The sequence below is a fragment of the Aquarana catesbeiana genome, linkage group LG01 (genome assembly GCF_042186555.1).
Source record: "Aquarana catesbeiana isolate 2022-GZ linkage group LG01, ASM4218655v1, whole genome shotgun sequence".
In the NCBI taxonomy this organism is placed as follows: domain Eukaryota; kingdom Metazoa; phylum Chordata; class Amphibia; order Anura; family Ranidae; genus Aquarana; species Aquarana catesbeiana.
This window is the reverse complement of record NC_133324.1, coordinates 3,873,813-3,886,773: the sequence shown is the minus strand read 5'-3', so window position 1 is coordinate 3,886,773 and position 12,961 is coordinate 3,873,813. Positions and strand designations below refer to the sequence as shown.

At 45.5% G+C, this 12,961-nt stretch overlaps 1 pseudogene; it reads right to left on the bottom strand.

Annotated features, from left to right (window-relative positions):
- Positions 1 to 4,979: 4,979 nt before the first annotated feature.
- Positions 4,980 to 6,848, bottom strand: LOC141124110 (E3 ubiquitin/ISG15 ligase TRIM25-like; annotated as a pseudogene).
- Positions 6,849 to 12,961: the final 6,113 nt, after the last annotated feature.

Sequence of the window (12,961 nt, the reverse complement as noted above, 5' to 3'; positions counted from 1 at the left end):
AACTTTGTATTTTTTGAAGGCCTTCTCCTTTGCTTTTATATGCATTTTTACTTTGGAGTTAAGCCATCCAGGATGTTTGTTCGCTCTTTTAAATTTATTACCCAATGGGATACATTGGCTAATGCCCTTATTTAATATGCTCTTAAAGCAAACCCATCTCTCCTCCGTATTCTTTGTTCCTAATATTTTATCCCAATTTATGCCTTTTAGCAAGGTTTGTAGTTTAGGGAAGTTGGCTCTTTTGAAATTCAGTGTCTTTGTGTTCCCTTCATGTTTCCTATTTGTGTGATTTATACTGAAACTAATTGACCTGTGATCGCTGTTACCTAAATTGCCCCGTATTTCCACATCAGTGATCAGGTCTGTATTGTTGGTAATCAGTAGATCCAGTAATGTTTTATTTCTAGTTGGTGCGTCTACCATCTGACCCATAAAATTGTCCTGCAAGACATTAAGGCTGGCGAGCCTTAAATGAATGCGCGGTTCCCTCCGCCCAGTCTATGTCTGGATAATTAAAATCCCCCATTATGATAACACTTCCCATCCTTGCTGCTAATCCAATTTGTGATAGGAGATCCGTCTCCACTTCCTCCCTCAGGTTAGGGGGCCTATAGCATACTCCCAGTATTATTTTCCCCTTAGCTTCATCCCTTTGGAGCTCTACCCATAAGGATTCCACCTCCTCTCTAGCTCCCTCAGTGATGTCATCTCTCACATTCGCTTGTACATTATTCTTGATATATAGGCATACCCCTCCCCCTTTTTTACCCTCTCTATCCTTGCGGTATAGGGTATACCCTTGAATGTTTGCCAGACAATCATGAGAGCTGTTGAACCAGGTCTCTGAAATTCCCACAAAATCCAAATCCTCCTTGTACAACAGTATCTCTAGTTCACCCATCTTGTCCGCCAGGCTCCTGGCATTGGTGCACATGCCACATAGTTTAGACCGGTCGCATATTGTCCTCGTATTGGGTGTTTCAAGATTGCAACTAGGACTTGCTACTATACTCACCTTGTGTTTTTGTGCTTTGGTCAACCTACTACTAATGCCCCCAATACTACCCTCTGGAATATCTTCCGCGCTGGCTATCACTGTCTCTGGACCCCCCCCCCCCCCCATCGCCTAGTTTAAAAACCCCTCTAACTTTTTGGCCATCTTCATTCCCAGCAGATCTGCACCCTCCTCATTTAGGTGCAGTCCGTCCCTTCTATAGTACCGGTTACCGACTGAGAAGTCGGCCCAGTCCTCCAGGAACCCAAACCCCTCCTTACTACACCAGCTCTTCAGCCACTTGTTTACTTCCCTAATCTCCCTCTGCCTCTCTGGTGTGGCTCGATGTACCGGTAGTATTCCTGAGAATACTACCTTGGAGGTCCTTTTCCTCAATTTAGCACCTAAGTCCCTAAAATCGTTCTTTAGGACACTCCATCTGCCTCTGACTTTGTCATTGGTGCCAACGTGCACCATGACAGCCGGGTCTTCCCCAGCCCCTCCCAGTAATCTGTCCACAAGATCCGTGATGTGCCGAACCCGAGCGCCCGGTAGACAACATACTGTTCGGCGCTTCAGGTCTTGGTTACAGATTGCCCTCTCTGTCCTTCTAAGAATTGAGTCCCCTACCACCAGAATCTGTCTTTCCTTTCCCTTTGCTGCCCCCCCCACTCTCACTGGAGGAGTTCTTCCCCTGGCAGCTAGGAGAGTCCCTCATCTCCAGCAGTGCTGGTCCCTGACTGGTTACACCAATGTCACTCAATGGAGCGTACTTATTGGGATGCTCCAGTCCTGGATCGGCCTCTCTGGCACTTCCCCCTCTACCCCTCCTGACTGTCACCCATCTACTCTTTGCTAGTGCCTGCACCTCTTTGTCACCACCCGCCTCTGTGCTGGCCCCTGCCGGCACCTGCCGTGTACATTCCTGGCTCTCCTTTAGTATGGAGGGACTTCTCAGTGCTGACAGTTGCTTCCCCAGATTCAGAACCTGGGCTTCCAGGGAAACAATGTGCTTACATTTTGCACAGCAGTATTCGCCCTCGATCGGATGATCAAGGAACGCATTCATGCGGCAAAATGTACAAAGAGTCGCCTCTCCACACCCGCTGGGCATCGTACCTATTAAATTTAGTGAGGATTTGGGGATTTTACCCTGTCCAAATTACCTAACAGCTAGTTTCCTGGCACTAATACTCAAGACAATACACAGGTACACAATACACAAGTACTAACGATCCACACACACTACTCAGACAACACTCAGATACTCACACTACACAGGTACTATGACCCCTGTTATAACCTCCTGTTTTAAACTCTTGTTTTTAACTCCCACTTATACCAGCTCCACTTACACCAAGTTCCACAGCCTCAGACTGAGCACACTCAGACTGAGTCCTACAACCAGTTAAATAGGGACCTGTGAGCAATTAACCACCCCCCTTAATTGATAGATTGATGGAACCAGAGAAAAAAAAAAAAAAAACTATTTAAAAAGTGACAGCAAAAGGCAAATTAAAAACTAAAAGGAAAAGCCCCAAAAATGCAACCCAGCAAACAGCAAACAAACAGCAAGCAAACAGCAAACAAACAGCAAACAAACAGCACTGTGGTTGGAGGAGTCAGGGAATGTCCACCAGTGAGCACACAGTGGTTGGAGGAGAAGGTGGGAAATGTCCATCAATGAGCACACAGTGGTTGTAGGAGAAGGCGGGGAATGACCACTAATGAGCACACAGTGGTTGGAGGAGGAGACAGGGAATGACCACTAATGAGCACACAGTGGTTGGAGGAGGAGACAGGGAATGTCCACCAGTGAGCACACAGTGGTTGGAGGAGAACTTGGGGAATGTCCACCAATGAGCACACAGTGGTTGGAGGAGAAGGCAGGGAATGTCCACCAATGAGCACACAGCGGTTGGAGGAGGAGTCGGGGAATGTCCACCAGTGAGCACACAGTGGTTGGAAGAGAACTTGGGGAATGTCCACCAATGAGCACACAGTGGTTGGAGGAGAAGGCAGGGAATGACCACTAATCAGCACACAGTGGTTGGAGGAGGGGGAGAGTAATGTCCTTGCATGGCTTAGTCAGAGCCCAGACTTAAACCCCATTGAACATCTGTGGAATGACTGAAGACTGCAGTCCACAAGCAGTCACCACCAAATGTAATTGAAGTTGAGCTGTTCTGCAGAGAAGAGCAGGCCAATATTGCAAAGTCTAGATGTGCAAAGTTACCTGAGACATCCCAACAGACTAAAGTCTCAAATTACAGCAAAAGGGTCCAACAAAATACTGACACAAGGGGGCGATCATTTTTCCAACTCAGTAATTCTATTTTTTATTATTTTTTTTTATTTCTGACATGTTGGTGTTCTATATTTCACTTTCATGTTATAAGTTGCATGGAGTAAATACAGCTGCATAAAACGAAAACTGTGCCTGTCTTCATTTCAGGCTGCAAAGTAACAAAATGTGATTATTTTAAAGAGGGGGGGGGTATTCTTTTCTACACCCACTGTATATATAAATATAAAAACTGATCTTTGTAGGACAATCCTGACCATAGGAAGCCTTGTGCGTCCCAATAAAATGATAGATGTGTTCCATCGGGATTACAAAGTTTTTGTGGAATGTGATGAGGAAATAACGACCTCTGATCCCGATGAAGGTTCTGGAAGTTTATTAAGAAGAGAAGAGTTACAAAGAAAAAGTAAAGATTAGAAAATAGAGAGATGAAGGTGTGCGGAGATCCTTAGACAGGGCAGGTGGACCAAGGATCTGACCTCTTCATCATACGGGAGGCTTTTACCCTCCAATCCTGGACAGTTATCATGGAGGACCGTCCCAAACATCAACATTTTACAGAAGAAATCAACTTGACCAGACTCCCAAATCTCTCATTGTAGGAGACCAACTTTCTCTATGTTCCCCAACAAGACCTTCCAAGGATCCGGGGATCAACAATTTCCTCTAATAACATCTTTCTGTAAAGTCATTCTAGACAGAGAACCTTTTTTTATATAAAGAACCTCACATTAGCATATAAGCACTTATGCGGCGTACACACGGCCGGACTTCCCGACAGAAAAAGTCCAATGGGAGCTATCGGTCGGACATTCCGACCGTGTGTATGCCCCATCGGACTTTTTCTGTCAGCATTTACGACGGACTCAGATATAGAACATGTTCTAAATCTTTCCGTCGGAAACGGAGTTTAGCCCGTTGGCAAGTTCGGCCGTGTGTACTCGGCATTAGGAATATCATTTAAGAGAGATGAAGGTGTGCGGAGATCCTTAAACATGGCAGGTGGACCAAGGATCTGACCTCTTCATCAAACGGGAAGCTTTTACCCTCCAATCCTGGACAGTTGTCATGGAGGACCGTCCCAAACATCAACATTTTACATATGGAATCATTCACTGAAGAATTTGTACAAGCAGCACATCATTCATTACAGGAGACATTCATTTCTGTTATCTCTGAACACCTTATCAGCTTGTCCCACCTCCAGACTCCCAAATCCCTCATTGTAGAAGAAGGAGACCAAATGTCTCTATGTTCCCCAACAAGACCTTCCAAGGATCCCGAGAACAACAATTTGTTCTAATAACATCTTTCTGTAAAGTCATTCTAGACAGAGAACCTGTTATTATATAAAGAACCTCACATTAGCACTTAGTCATGTCATTTCATCATTAGTAAATCATATGAGAATTATTTCTCTTTATCAGATGAATAGGGCCATAGAGGAAATGGAACAATTGCTCAGCTCCATAAGGATCATAGAGGTGCCAGGACTGAAGGGGAGACTGTTGGAGAGTTCCTTCTTGTCTGGCTATAGATACACTACAAAGGTGAGGGCTCCAGGGCTGTCTTCCCAATCCTAATACACTACCTAGTGTGTCACTGACCCAGAACAAGCATGCAGCCAGTGAAGCCTGAACACTCTGCCCTTCTGCATGCTTGTTCCTGGTCAGTGACACACTAGGTGGTAAAGTGAAGTTTAGTTTTGCTTCCCCCTATTGCCTGAGTATTGCACCAATCAGATTCTCCACCCTGTGATGTCACCAGTTTCTGGACAGATTTCTCACATCTGGTTCCCCCAGATATCGTTATACAGCCTTCCCATACACCTAACCCAGCATGGAGGGGCTCAGTGAAGGTGGTGGTAAAGGTGTGGAGATGTCAGATCGGGTCACACAGATCATAAAAGGAGATCCGCCCGGCCTCATAATCCATATCTATCCTGACTCTGTTACTGGAGACACCACCGGGTAATGGGATCTTCTTCTTGTCATGTATCACTGAGTACTGATTAGACCACAACTTCTCTAAACCCCAGGACTTCTTATTATATCCAACCCTTGAGTGCTCTTCTCTCCTGTCTATACTGGGGTAACACATCCCGACTCTACAGAACTCTGACCCCCCGACATCCACTTCCCAGTAATGTCGCCCTGAGGAGAAACTCTGACTGCTTATTACTTGAGGACACCGAAATCTCTCTGGTGTTTCTGGGTAAGACTGATATACTAACCAGGTTAAAGTTTTCCCATCATCTGATATATGTAGATTGTTACCAGCTCTACTCACATCCACTAATATGTCTGTAACCCCCAACACTCCCAGTGTTTGCTGTAGAGACCCAATATTTGGTCCTCCAGCCTGGCGGTGTGAGTGTTGTATGGTGGGGGTGGGTTGGGGACATCTCCGGGATGGTTGTATGGTGGGGGTGGGTTGGGTACATCTGGGTGGTTCAGCATTGATGTGACCTTGGTCCTTTGTAATAGAATGTGGATAGACATGTGTGCCTGGACATTTCTGTACAATTACCCCAGACATGATATCAGATAAACCTGTGTGTAATGTGTGGGAGACCCCCGCCATATCTAGATCCCCTCCATCATGGAGGAGTTCATCATGTCTCTCTCTGTCATCATCATCTCCATCCTCGGTATTACATAAGTCACCTGTGTCTGATTCCCGTAGGACAGTCAGTGGATCCGTCATGTTACACAGCTCCTCAATGTCACCCATCTTCCTGGACAGCTCCTTCTTCTTTATTTCCAGTTCCCAGATCATATCCGACATGGAGATGGAGACTCAGTCTGCCTGCTTGGAGATCTCATTCAGGACTCTCTTCTCCAGGTCTTCCAGATGTCTCCGGAGGTCTCTGAACAGGGCAGTGACTCTCTCTGTTTCACCATCTGCTTTTCCTTTTACTTTCCTCCTGCATTCCTGCAGACTCTGAACTCTTTTATCCACCTCCTCTTTCTCTGTCATCAGTTTCTGCAGAACATTCCTCAGTTTTTTCTTCTTCTTCTCCGAGGCCTCATCCGTAGTCTCCACCTGGTGTCCCCGATGTTCTCCATCCAGCCTGCAGGACGCACAGATACAGGTGGAGTCCTCAGTGCAGTAATACTCCAGGATCTTCTTATGGACGGAGCATTTCCTGTTCTCCAGGGAAGTGGTGGGGTCACACAAGATGTGTTCTGGTGACTTGCTGTGGACTCTCAGGTGATTGTCACATAGAGAAGCTTCACACATCAGACAGGATATCACAGCAGGTACAGAAGTGTGAATACATTGAGTACAGAAGACATGCTGAGCTGGTGGATCACATAGTACAAGCTTCACTATGTTGGCCAAACTTGTGTTCTTCTGAAGATCAGGACATTTGAAGTTTGCTCTACATTGAGGACAGGAATACACTCCAGACCATTCCTGTTCATCCGGAGCAAGATTAATACAGACCCGACAGAAGTTGTGTCCACATGTCAGGGTTACAGGATCGGTATAAATGCTCAGACAGATGGAACATTTTAGCTCCTCGATCAGATCAGCATCGGCCATCGCTGACAGCAGAAGAGAGAACTGTAAGCTGAAGCTCCTTTTAGGCTTTTCTCATGAAGTAAAATGCAATGTACCAAGTAAAGGAACCCATAACAGCCAGACAATGAATAATAATTATGACAGTTATAAAGTAAGTAAAAGTGAAATGTGATTGGTTGATGGGTTTACTGCACTTTGCATATCATAATTAGTTTGTGAACTTCCTTATGTAATAATCCTGAGTGATACGAGAGAAGAAAAGGCATGTTCCATGTTTATGAAGTGTATAGTGACAATCAGCACCAAGAAACTATCTAAAGTGCAATGTGCATAAAACTATATAGATATCAAAATTAATATGAAGAAAATGTATATGAAATAAACCCCCCTACAGCTGCTGTAACACTCACAGTGATTCACCACACCGATTGAACAATTATTTCCTTATAGTGAAGCGCTGTATGACATTTACATATTTATATAAAAAAAACTTAATAATCAACTTTTATATATTCAAAAGAATGATTGATATCCCAGTGAAACCAGTCCATATGTGTATAACATCTATTGTTGAAAAAAAATGAGTTCATTTATCACAGTGTATAAAACAATCCACCGCTGTGCTTATCCGTCCTAACTGAGATCGATACTTGTGTGTCCATCACCAGCCAAATTGCCTGCTCACCTCACAGATGTGTCCTCTGTGCTGGCAGGGTGTACCCAATGTTCCTTAGCTCCCATGTAGCTAACACTACAGATAAGAGAAGTCTTCAGTATTTGGTCCCCTGGACATGTGTGGGCTATCAGAGTGTAGCCCTATTGGTAACCAATTTAGTATAATTTGAAGGAATATGGCCTTCATCTGTCCAATATCAACATTACAAATGTCCCAGACCCACTTACTGGGTAATAAATGTCCCAGGCCTATTCCTCTCAAGGAGTAATAAAAAGTGACAGCCTACCCTGACTAACAAAGGAAGACCTATGGCGAGACAAAAAGTAGGACTCCCTCCATCAGTGCTGAAGGCAACGCAGGCAGGAATGCTACTAGTAGACAGTCCAAGGGAAGCCAAGGTGATCCACCAGGAGTGGGACCATCTAAGGCTGAGGGATAAGGTGGTCTACTTAAGTGGCCCCTCAGATAGTCCCAAAGACAATTGGCAGCTCCTACTACCCAAGAAGCATCGAGAGACAGTACTCAAGGCATTCCATGATGAGCACGGCCATTTAGTGCCTGAGTGGACCTTTTATTCTCATCCATGACAGATTTTACTGGCCTTGTCTGAGGGCTAGTGTGGAGAACTATTGCCACTCCTGTCTGAGATGCATTTAAAGAAAGACTCTGCTAGGCCAAGGTTGCCCCACTGGGACACTTGCAAAGCCAAGGACCAATGGAGTTGGTGTGCATTGACTTACTGTGCTTGGAGCCTGACTCAGGTGGGAGAAGTAATGTATGTGGTAGTCACTGACCATTTCACTAGATATGCTCAATCCTTGATGGTAGCCAAGTTCCTAGTAGAGAAGTTCTTTGTCCATTATGGGCTACCTCAATGCATCCACTCAGATCAGGGGTTAGATTTTGAGAACAAGATCAACAAGAAATCGCTGACAATGTTGGGAATCCAAAAACCAAGTACCACCCCCTACCATCCTCAAGGAAACCCTCAGCCTAAACAGTTCAGGCGAACCTTGTTAGACATGCTTGGAACACTTTCTGCATGAAATAAACATCATTGGAGTAGGCATATTGCCACAATAGTTCATGCCTACATTAGCATGGAGAGCGATACCACAGGGTTCTCCCCCTACCTGTTAATGTTTGGGAGAGAGGCATGACTACCAGTTTACCTAACGTTCAACACCTCAGTAGATCAGACAACTGCAGCTACCTATGGGGGCTGCGTAGAATGATTGAAAGACAATCTGAAAGCACCCTATGAAAAAGCACTGGGCACCTCAGAGGGCTTGAGAAACAAGAGACTTTGTGATCTTAGGGTCAAAATCTAAGGCAAGGTGTTGCTACGAAACCTAGGTCTCCCTGAAAAACACAAGCTTGCCGGTTGCTGGAAGTCTCAACCATTTGTGGTTTGCAGGAAACTACCTGGGTTACTGGCACACCAGATTTGATCAGAGGTATAGGCAAGGGCTTTGAAGGTCTAGCATCAAAACCATCTTTTAGCAATCACAGATGAAGTGTGTACACTGGAGAAAGCTGTTAGTAATGCTCCACTGGGGAGACCTATGGGGCCCTCTATGCCCCACCCTTCCCACAGGCTGCCTCAGAGGTGAAATTACGAGGATAGCAAAGAAGAGGAGATTCATCTAGCTTGGTTCTGGCCACCAACACCCACAAAGTCTGATACCCCCCCTAATTTGGGGAATGCACCTTCTGAAATGGCTGACTCTGATGGGGTCAAACATTTCCTTGTTGACCAACCAACAGAGCAGCTGAGGGGACATACCCCCATGGGACCCATGTCAACTAGCCAACCAAAGGACACCCAATCTGATACTACCCCCACTCAGACAGAAGAACTACTAGACCCGCCTGAGGATGACACTGAGCCTGTAGAATGTCACAGGTCAATTGAGAAGAGGAGCACCAAAGAAGTTAACCTATGACACTCTGGGGCAAAGTTCTGAGGAGGTTGTACACATGTTGCAGAGAGGTAATAGCCAGTCAACTTGTCTTAAGGTGGAAAGTAAAAGAGGTGGTCCATACTCACCCTCTGACAGGCACCATTAGGCTATACCTAAGTTGGTGGCCCACCAGCAGAAGTATCCCACCTCTTCTCTTAAACAGTGGGGAGATCCTCTGTCAGTAGTGAGAGAGTAGAATATTTATGCCTTTGTGCTTGGGTGACTCTTGTAAATAACTGTTGCAATTAGTGTATGAATATTCTTTGTATCTTTCCATGAAAAAAAAAAAAACATTTATCGTAGAACTATGTTGTTTTTTGGGGGACCAAAGACTTTTAGTGGGGGGAGTGTGAAGCCAAGTGTTGGCATGAGTCTTCCTAAGCAAAGACTAACTGTTACTTTAATTATTTTGGGACTGCAAGTCCCACTATGTCCATACACTGAACTCCCCAGGAAATTTGGGTGACGTAATCAGCTGAAAACTGATGGTCAGCCTCAAATTGGAGTACAAAAGGGACTTTTCCATGGGTAACAGGTCCTGACGATAAGAGTGAACTATCAACAGTCTCCATATCGATAGGGGCAGATTTATTTCTTGTTAGAATTTGTCCATAAAGTTCCTCCCACCCCCAGAGTCCAGAATCGCAGAGCGAGGAATTTCAATGCCATCAGAGATAAGTTTAATAGGGATGACAAAATGAGAGATAGTAGAGAATTGACTTTATTCTCTTCATGAATCAACAGGGAGATAGACCGGGTAATGGAGTTTATTTGTTCAGACATTACTAACATAGACATGTGCAGAACAGAAAAAAATGTTGACTTTGGAAAGAATCGTTATGTTACTAATTTTGTTTCGTTTATTTGTTTTGGAATTTATTTAGTTTTATTTCAGTTCGTTTAATTTATTAATTTTCGAACAAATTGCGAATTTTCGGAATTATTCGAATTCTGTGTGAAGAATAGCTGGTGTTTAAGGAGCGAGCTGGGAAGCCGGCCGTCGTGTCCTCAACAACCGATCACTCATCAGCTGTCAGCGGGCTTCCCCGATGAGAGCTGAAATGTAAACAAAAGAATGCGGGCAATGAAATATTCAGAAAAAAAACAGTGTGGGGGTCCCCCCAATCTGAGCAGGCAGGCCAGGAAAGGGGTGGGGGCCCGAAGGACCTGGTATGGTTTGGGGGGGACCCCATGCTGTTTTTTTTTTTCTAGATTTTCTGTTGCCGGCTACTGTGCGCAGGCGTCGTCTCAACGTCACAACAGCTGATCGTAAAACCAGCTGTTGTGCTGTTCTGTACAGCGCACGCGCAGTACATTCCGGGCACTTCTCGATAGTGGGCACTATCCGATAGAACACTGGCATTCTTTTGTTTACATTCATCTGATAGTGGGGAAGCTTGCTGACAGAGGTTGACTCATCGATTGTTAAGGACGCGGCGGCCGGCTTCCCGGGCCGCTCTAGAACCACCAGCTATTTCTTCACACAGAATTCAAATCGGGCGATCGTTTTTTGTTTTTTTTTGACCGATCTGAATTCGAACCATTCCAAAAATTTGGAGTTCATTAGAAAATGAATTAAAAAAAGAGAAAAAAGGAATAAACGAAACAAAATGAAACAAATTTAAATGAAATTCGGTACTATTTCATTCAGAGATTCGGATACATCCAAATCACTGAGTAACCAAAAGTTCGTCCGAATTTACATTCGCACCCCGAAATGAATTGCACATGTCTACAATAACATCGGTCTCAGCAATCGTTCTTCCAACCTTGTTAGGACAGTCAACTGCATAATGCCCAGAGTCCCCACAATATAGACATAAGTTCTCGGAACGTCTTCTCTCTTTCTCCTGAGCAGAAATGGATCTCCCAATAGCATCAACCTGCATAGGTTCAGGAGTGTCAGAATGTAGAGGAACTCTTGGATCCTGCTGAACAAATGGACTAGCAGAGAAATGCATGCCACCATGACTTCCAAACATTCCCAGTCTCTCCTTCCTCCTTTCCTTAAGTCTCTGATCAATTCAGATACATATGAAGCGCACTACCCCCGTAGGAGCTGCTGGGTAGTTTGTTCCTTTTCGCCAGTTGGTTCTATTACTAGCACCCTCAGTCTTTGGAAATACTGCTCCCCTGGGTTTGCACTCACGTGTACATTTGAGCGACCATCCATGTTTGCCATAAGATGGTCCTCTCCCAGTTCTTTTCTTCTGTTGGTAGTAGCAGCCTCTCCTTTTTAGATGTTGCAGGTTCCCACAGTTATCTCCTCCATCTCTCCTCCTGTTAAGGCATGTTCCCCTCCCCGGAGGGGAGAGTTCTTAAAGCGGAGTTCGACACAAAAATGGAACTTCCGCTTTTCGGAACCCTCCCCCCCTCCGGTGTCACATTTGGCACCTTTCAGGGGGGAGGGGGGTGCAGATACCTGTCTAAGACAGGTATTTGCACCCACTTCCGGCATAGACTTCCATGGGAGTCTATGCCTCGTCCCGTCCCCACCACGCTGTCTGCTGGGAACACACAGCTCCCAGGAGAGAGCGGGGACCACTTGGGACGCGCAGCGCGACTCGCGCATGCGCAGTAGGGAACCGGGAAGTGAAGCCGCAACGCTTCACTTCCTGATTCCCTCACCTAGGATGGCGGCGGCTGCTGCCGAGAACCGAGCAGGTTCTCGGCGTCCCCTGCCGACATCGCTGGACCCTGGGACAGGTAAGTGGTCATGTATTAAAAGTCAGCAGCTGCAGTATTTGTAGCTGCTGGCTTTTAATATTTTTTTTTTTTGGCGGTGTGGGTGAACCCCCGCTTTAAGCTGCACCAGCTTCTACATACTGTCTTCCTCTGCTGTTCTCTTCCCATCAGCAAGCCACCCCGGAGCATGTGACCCACAGTTTATATAGGCCTGCAAGCCCATGCCCATACAAATTAATGATAGGCTCAGGGTGACCCATACAACTAACTACATCCTGTTCCAAATCAACCCGTCCTCCAGCACCTCTCACTGGTCAAACAAGGCCTCACTTTTGACAGAATGCAGGTGTTCACACCCCCAATGCTACTGTCATTCCTTCCCACCAAATTAAACCCAGCCAGGCTTAAACCAAACAGGGTAATGCCTGGAATTTTCACCTAACTCTTACCTTCTCTAACTATCTAGCACACACCTAAGTAGGTTGGCGCTACACATAATTGGATGAAGGCCTCGAGATCATTAGGAGTCTCTACTCTGGCGAGCTCATTTTTTATCTGTTCAGAGAGCCCTTTGATGGAACTGACTTTTTTTTTGCTCTGTAGGGTTCCAAGTGGTATCTGCAATCCATCATCAGAATTCAGCTGTGTACTCAGCAACAGAGCGCCTACCCTGCCGGAAACTAGGCAACTTTGCTTCAACAGTACCGCAGCATTTGGAATCATTGAAAAAACCTGGTTCATCCCGGCCACAAAAGTTTCAAAAATTATTCGGAGTGACGCTGTCTTGTTCTATATACGGGGAGGCCCGA